The following is an 8,200-nucleotide window of genomic DNA, read 5'->3' on the forward strand; positions in this document are numbered from 1 at the left end:
GGGTTATACAATTTTGGAATAAAGACAGTTTACTCTTTTAGAGATTACATAACAAACACAAAACAACCCTTAAAAAAGTAGCATGACCTTGGCTGTTATTTTAGAGCAAAAAGAATCCTGGCCTCATCTCTTACTTTAACCCTCAGTTGTACTAAAACAGGGTTGGACTCCTTAACAGTGTTGCTCGTGACTTTAGAAGAAGTTTTTATTTTTATTTTTTAAACAAGTCTTGTGTCTTTGCAGCTGGGTGCAGTAGGCTTATGCATGTAATCCCAACACTTTGGGAGGCTGAGGTGGGAGGATCACTTGAGCTCAGGAGTTTGAGACCAGCATGGGCAACATGGTGAAATTCCATCTCTACAAAAAATACAAACAAAAAGTAACCAGGTGGTGATGTGTGCCTGTAGTCCCAGCTACTCAGGGGCTGAGGTGGGAGAATCTCTTGAGCCCAGAAGGTTGAGGTTCAGAGGCTGCAGTGAGCCGAGATCATGCCACTGCACTGTAGCCTGGGTGACAGAGTGAGATCCTGTCTTAAAAAAAAAACAGAAAAAAGCGGGCTTCTTTCAGTGTTAGCCAAGGAGTATGGAGATAGGTCCTAGTGATCTAACATTGATTATCGTTTTTTTTTTCAGTTTTACTCCAAGATTTCCAGTTTCCTTCTTCATTACAGAATGGTATGTTTTTCACCCTGCCTCACAATATAATTACCCTTTCAAATCCCTCCTTTCTGAAGAATTATAGATGCTTAGTCTTCTACTTTGCTCATTATCAGACACCCAAAGGTGGGAGCTGTATATGATTATTATTCTCAGCTGATTTACTTCTCTGTTTGCATGCATCTCCCCATAAAATCTAGTCTAGGAGCCAGAGGACTTTTCCACCACACACACACACACACACACACACACACACACACACACACGACAAAGTTAAACACGAGATGCAACCTACATTAGGCCTGCTGTATCCAGCAAGCAGTGATGTCTGTCAAGTCATGGCGATATACCTTCACTTTCCACTTCTCCCTGAGGCAAATAATAGGTTATTTTTATACTGAAAAGACTGCTAGACTATACTTTCCAGTGGCTAACGTAATTACAAACAGTTTAGATTTTTTTTAACTCCCCTCTTTGTCTCTATTTTATCCTTCTAAGTTGCCTAGATTATAAATAAACTAAACCGACTTTTTTTTTCTTTTTTTTTTTTTAGAAGATTCACATCTGTTTAATGTATATAAAGCTAAGGAAAGGACAGTCCCGGACTCAATAGAAAAATATTCTGTGAAATTCATATGGTGGGGTTGAGGGGGAAGGGACGAGGCTATAGAACCCACATCTGAACATGTACAAAAAATAACTGACATAGTAACCCCCATCCTCAAGGATGATGCAGATCTGCCCAGTCCCCGGGGCTCGGGGGCACACTGCAGACATGGCGTTATGGGAGACAACCAATGTGGGCTCCAGGTGCAGGTGGGAGTGAGAAGGGCATCAGTCCGGAGGGGTGGGCAGCTATTAGGAGGCCTTGAAGCGGTTGCCGCCAGAGCACGAGCTCAGCAGCTTGCCCACCAAAGTGTGGGCGTAGCAGCCAGCTCCTTGCAGCAGCCTTACTCCTCCACGAGACTCAGGTGGTTAGGTGCGGAAGTTCCGCTTCTCGAGGTAGGTGACGGCTGCCGTCAGTGGGCACAAGATGAGCTTGATGTGAGCCTGGAAGAAGTTGATCTGCACGCTGCCGTTGCTGAGGTGCAGGATGATGGCGCTGCGGGTGCGGAACCAGCTCCGAAGGTAGGGCAGCGGGGCGAGCTCATTGCCTTCACGCGGCGTGATGTTGGCACCTGCCTTCAGCAAGTGCTCGCTCAAGTAACTGCGGACATATTTAAAGAGTGTGATCTTCTTCATCAAGAAATTGGGATGGGAATTCACGGTGAAGTAGGACTCGGTGCCATCACACTTTAGGTACTACAGGCTGTCACCACCATTGAAGAGCACCTCCACGCTGTTATCCACAACTGATACCCAGGACCGTACTTGCCTGAATAGTCCATCCACTTGCTGACCCAGAAAAATGGAGACGCGGGCAAGATCCTCAGCCTCCTCTTGCCTGATCAGCCCTCCCTCCGAGGGCTTGGAGGCATTGACGCTGTGCAGCATGCAGCATGTCATGAGGTGGCAGTCGACCACCCCACCCGTCTCTGAAACCCCTGGTTCTTCTTTTTCCCGGGGACTCTCAGGCAGGGTATTCTCCAAGCATTTATTTAGGACCCCGAGGGGCTTTCTGTTGCTGGGGTCCGGGCTGCTGGGAGCGATGGAAAACCTCGGTGGAATGGTCAGGCAGGTGATGGGGAGACGGGCTGGGATGTAGCCAGAAGTAAAGAACTCATTGTTAAGCTGCTCGTTAATGGTTGGGCGGGCAGTGAGATCTGTCTGAAGCATCTTCTGGATGAGGGAGGCGGCCACAGGGTTGATGTGCTTGGGAATACTGTATTCACTCTTCTTGATTCGGAGGTAGGTCTCTTTTAGGCAAGAGGTGCCAAAAGGTGGTTTGCCCACTGACGAGGTATACACGATACACCCACTGGACCGCACATACACTTCAAAACTGTGCCTTTTTTTTTTTTTTTGAGGCCGGGGTCTCGCTCCTGTCGCCCAGGCTGGGTACGTGGCAGGATCTCAGCTCACTGCAGGCTCGCTCCGGGGAGTTCCAGCCATTCTCCTGCCTCAGCCTCCTGAAGTGGCTGGGACTACAGCCATGCCGTGCCGGCTAGTTTTTAGAGTATTTTTAGTAGAGAGGCGGGTTTCACCGTGTTAGCCAGGATGGTCTCGATACCTGACCTCGTGATCCCGCCGATCACCGGCCTCCCAAATGCTGGGATTACAGGCTTGAGCCACGGCGCCCGACGCAAAAGCATGCCCTTTCTTGGCACCGGCATCACCGGGAGCCTCGCGTGGTGGTAGTTCCACAAAGGGTCTTCTTTCTCTCACCATCATATTCGACTTTGGTTGCCAGTCCCAAATTCCCTGTTTTCACCTCCAGAACCTCATTCAGAAAAAGGTTGCCCAGCTTAAGGTCTCGGTGAACAACTCGGTTTTGGCGCAGGTACTGGCAGCCAAGCACAATTTGCCGCAGACTACATAGTGCGGGGCCTCAAGTTCAGTTAGGGCTTTCTTCCTCTCGTGCAGCTCCAGGAGAGACCTCCGGCGGCAGAGCTCCAACACCACCACGAACACAAAGTCGTTGTCCTCGAAAAAGCCGTGGAATCCTACGACATGCTGGTGGGAGAGACTGCGGTGAATGGATATTTCTATGGACATCTCCTCATAGTGCGGCATGAGCAGCAGAGACTTAGGCACAATCTTGCCCGTGAACAGTACCTTGGTGTCCGCGTCTGAGATCTCGGAAGCACTTGGCAAAGGCGTCCTTGCCCAAAAAGCGGTCCCGCACATAGCGCTGCCGGCTGCGTGGGTCCACTAGGACCTCCGGGATCTCTTTCGCCGGTGGAGCAGCCTCTGGAGCTCCCGGAGCTGCAACTCCAGGGGCCCCAGCTTTCCCAGGGACTGCCGGTGCCCGTGTCGCTTCCCCGCAGTCACCGTTGCAGTCATGTTCCTGGAGCTGCTCAGCACACGTGGATCCCAGCAGAGGCTCCTCACCGCTCCGCTCCTCCACGAATTCCTAAAACCACTTTCTTTAAGGCTTTTGGTTCTTTCCTCTCTGGTTATAATGGAAACAATATAAGGGACCTGGCAGTGGCAAGCCTAATTAATAGCAGGCAGCGTCGAGAAGTGGAAGTTCATGACATCCTCTACTTCCACTCACAAGCTCAGGTAAACATTTCGTAGGTTTCCCAGTTAGATTCTGACATCAGTAAGTTAGAAACAGCAGGACTTCACATTGATAGACCTCTTGCCAAAATTGTCAACTAACTTGTTTTTACAAGGAAAACTTTTTATCCCTGATATCATCTAATTCCTAAAAATTGGCATAATTATTTCTCATGACAACACCTGGCTTGGTAAAGACATTGTTAAAGTCAGGATTTCAGGATTGGTCAGTCTAAACTTGGAGAATTGTCTTCCCTAGGCTGCTCATTTCCTGATAGTTTGTGACTCCAGGAGAAACATGTCCAACCAATTTGGGTTTAATAAATGAATTCAAAAGAAGCAGCCACCAATCAAAATCTAACACAGAAATATTAATTGTTGCTTACTCAGTGAGGGAAAATGGTGCTTGCAGGATGCAATGTCTTTGAATAAAGCAAACTGCTGATTTTCTACAGGGTTTGGACAAGTGAGATTGATGGACACACAGAAGCAAGACCTGTTAGGGATGTGTGAACCTTTAACTGTGGAGAGTTAGTTATTTAGGTGTAGCTGTTGCACATTAGCTGACTCCCAGAAGTGTGGATCTATCACAAAATGCTAGGCATCCAGAAGAGTTATTACCGATGTGAGGTTGTCACTGGTCAGTTAGAATTGTTTCACACCAGATCTGGTAGTTGCTTGTTACTACAGCTAAAGAATAATCAGTGCTTTTTTTCTAGATAATTAAAATGTTTTGCTCTCATTGAATATTTTACATACTACTGTGTACTAGCATTATACATGCTAATGTTTCATCTAATTGACCATATTTTAATACTTTGAGGGATGCTGTCTTATGACATTTTATCCCCATTTCCTATAGCATCTTGCATAATAAGTTATAATCACAAGCCCTAGTGGGGTAAGACATACTACGTGGCCAAACTCTTCAGGAATTTAGCAGTAGTGCTGCCAGAGGAAAGAGGTCCAGTATCCTTTTAACAGGTTCAAGGAAAATGGATGGGAAAATAAAACTACAGCCACAGAGATGGCTATAATTACATCACACATAAAATCTAGTATGCAGTAAACGTATGGAAGGCTAGGACAGAAGTCAAAAGTGGAACCTAAAAACACTCTTCTATAGACCCTTCTTTGCTTATGTGGCTCCTCAAATCTGCCTTCATCTGGGATCTCATCTGCACCTACAGGTCTAGTCCAATTCCCTTTTCCAAAACTGACCTTCTTTTTCTCTGCCCCATCAACCTCTCCCCAGGTCAGCAGCACGGCAACATTATTCACATCTAAAACCTGGCTGAGAAGTTCATCTTTTCCAGAACATAGGACTCTTCTTCCTCTCCATGAGTCACACTAGGATTGAACACTGTGAACTTAACAATTATAGCCCTTGAGTCTCTGTAGACCTTGCCCTTTCATTAATGTTAACTTAAAATATTAGGGATCTGCCAAGGTTCCATACCCACCTGTGGTTCAGAGACTCATCTTAAGATTCTATACTCTGTCTAGAGGCTCACCATGAGCTCCAGAAATAGAGCTAAAACTGCAGAGACTTTATGAATATCTGAGAATACCTAGTGGTGTGCTCTGAGATCAGTCCCTCAGACCAAATAATCTTTCCTCAGGTCCTCAACTCTAGGAACACTAGAGGGTCCCAGGTTTTCTTTCATCATGCTACTTCTGTATTTTTTTGAGCATCCTTTTTATAGCCAATGCAAGCCCTCACAGGATATAGCTAACTTTTATGAATTGAAAAGATTGACTAATTCGAAGAGGATACCTTGTTTTGGTGTTATGAGACATTACTACAAAACATAATTTATAGTGCTCTGTAACTACGTAAGCATTGCTATAGTGAACATCTATCATAAATGTAATAGGGAGTAAGTTTGTCAAATAAATATAACCATTGGTTAATGTCCAATTGAAAACAAATGGAAGGAAGGTATAGTAGGTATTGTCAAATATTTATATTCAATATGAAATATGTAAAGATGATATTAATAATGTGGTTTTGGACTAGAGTATAAGAAGAGAGTGTAAATTTTTCTTACAGCTTACTTAAACTTTGTGACAGATGACGAGTAATGAGAAACCAAACCCAAAGTGAACTGGAGCAATAAAACATTACCAGTTACACATTATTGGCCCCTGGGATTTCGCTCAGGAATTCTAAGCATTAGGAACACACCAGAAAGCCAGGACTGCAGTACCTTTCCAGCACTCAGCACAATGAATATCTATTTCTTGGATGAATAAAAGAGTGAATGATTTGAAGAGATTCCAAGATGTATTTCATTTTGACAATGAAAGAAGAAAAATATGACAAACTGGGAATAATGCAGAAGTTAGTATCAGGGAAGTTTTACACTTGGAAGAATTAATAGGGAAAGGTTTCTTTCGTACATGTATTTAATGAAGCTGAGAAGATCAGTAAACATAGAGAGTTGAAGTCACTGCAGCTCTATAATTTTAAGAGTTTATAGACAAAACACAGTTATTTTGGGAAATACGGATAAGGGTCTTTGAGCTAACAGTTGGTAGCATTTAGGGAAAAGAAATATGGTTGAAACAATAGTTTGTACATATAAGGTCATACACAAAATTCAGAATATTTTCATTTACTTTTACTAACATCTCCAGTTAATTACTGGGCTCTTATTAACCCACAACTTTATAATGGAACTAAACCCAATGTAAGAGTCTAATGGCTAAGATGAAAAACAGTTCTAAGGATTTTTGCTATAGAGACGGTGAGCAAGAAAGTAAATGTCTGCAAGAGAAACTATAGTGATAATGTTAGAAAAAGGTGTCATGAGATGGGCTTTCCTGTCCATTGATGGTGGAAGCAAAAATTGTTAAAATTTTTCTGCAAAAATAATTTGCCAATCAAATAAGTTATTAATGCCATTTGACCTGGTAATTCCATTTCTCAGCATCAATTCTGAAGATAAATTTAGACAAGAATTGAAATAAAAACAATATGAAAGAATGACAAAATATTTATCTTGATACAAAAGTTCAAAAACAGAAGTAAATTAAGGATATTATGTGAGATCAATACAATGAATTACTATACTCTTACTGACTTACATTTTTAAAGTAATTTTGGTAAAGACAATGACAATACTGTGAAGCTAAGAACAAATATGTGTGCTATATTTTTTATATGTGTGCTAATATGCAAACATATTCATACAAACATATATCTACATAATAAAATCAAATATATATATCATCACGTTAACACTGATTGTTTCTGTGGAGATAAATGTTATCTTCTTTTTTTTCCTTATTGTTTTCTAAGTTCTCTAAAATAAGCTTAAATTCTGTGTTACAATTTCAGGAAAGGAAGCATCAGGATTGAATGATAGCCTGAGGGAAAAAGGAACAGACAATGATATGTCCTAGGGTTGAGCCTTCCTAAGGACTGCCTAAATTTCTCTTTCTGGAGATGAAACATAGTTTCTACTCTCTGATATGACTGTTGGTATTTACTAAGATTAAAAAGGATAATATATTAGAGTATCCCACAAGTCACTAAACAAATGTTTTAACATCCCTAGAGATAGCACAATTAAGGCAGATTGGAAGATGATTAAATAATATCATCATCCAAAGTAACAGAAAAAAATGAATACACAGAAGTATTAGTTGATGAAAGTACTCTGTAAATATGATTTGAATGTGGAACACAGGGGTAAAGAAGCTATGCAGCCTCTGATCCCAGCCAAGCATAGTACCAGGTATTTCACATGAATGTTCATTTTGCTAGTAACAGACAAAGGTTTTCATAACTGAACCAGAATTGAGACTCTGAAAGTAAGTATGTACAGAGAGGCAAGTGTCCTCTAGCAATTGTCTTCAGACTTGGCATAGTTAAAGTACACTTACCCTGATTACCAATTACATCCCCTCATTTTCATGACAACAAAAAATGAGCGTTACCTTCCATCGGGGTTCAGATAGGTACAGACAAAAACGTGGAGAGAGGGGAGGGTACTGGAAGTCGGTCATCACATGCATTCAGTGACATTCTCGATGTAAGGGTCCAACAATTGTATTGTTCTTCACACATGCAAAGGACATTCAAGAGCCCCCAAAGTGGCATTAATTATTTTATGTGTTAGTTCAAGAAATAACTGCATTACCCACACTATTGATGGCAAAAAATTACCTTATGTAGAAAAATCATGGAACTAGAAGACTATAAGTCACAAAATCATTCAATCAAGGTGTACGTTTGATGTGAAGGTGTTTTAGGGCATGTTAACACATTTGTTATACTTATTACCTAACATATTCACAAACAGAATATATGATAAAAATATATTACCTTTTGAGGGAGGTGGTTCAAGACTAGATGCAGCTTGTATGAACCTCCT

The 8,200-nt window shown here is 42.2% G+C and overlaps 1 pseudogene; it reads right to left on the reverse strand.

Moving 5' to 3' along the window:
* Window positions 1-1,323: 1,323 nt before the first annotated feature.
* LOC101014670 lies at window positions 1,324-4,854 on the reverse strand (annotated as a pseudogene).
* Between the last annotated feature and the right edge of the window lie 3,346 nt (window positions 4,855-8,200).

Source organism: Papio anubis, chromosome 8 (genome assembly GCF_008728515.1).
Source record: "Papio anubis isolate 15944 chromosome 8, Panubis1.0, whole genome shotgun sequence".
NCBI classification, from domain to species: Eukaryota; Metazoa; Chordata; class Mammalia; order Primates; family Cercopithecidae; genus Papio; species Papio anubis.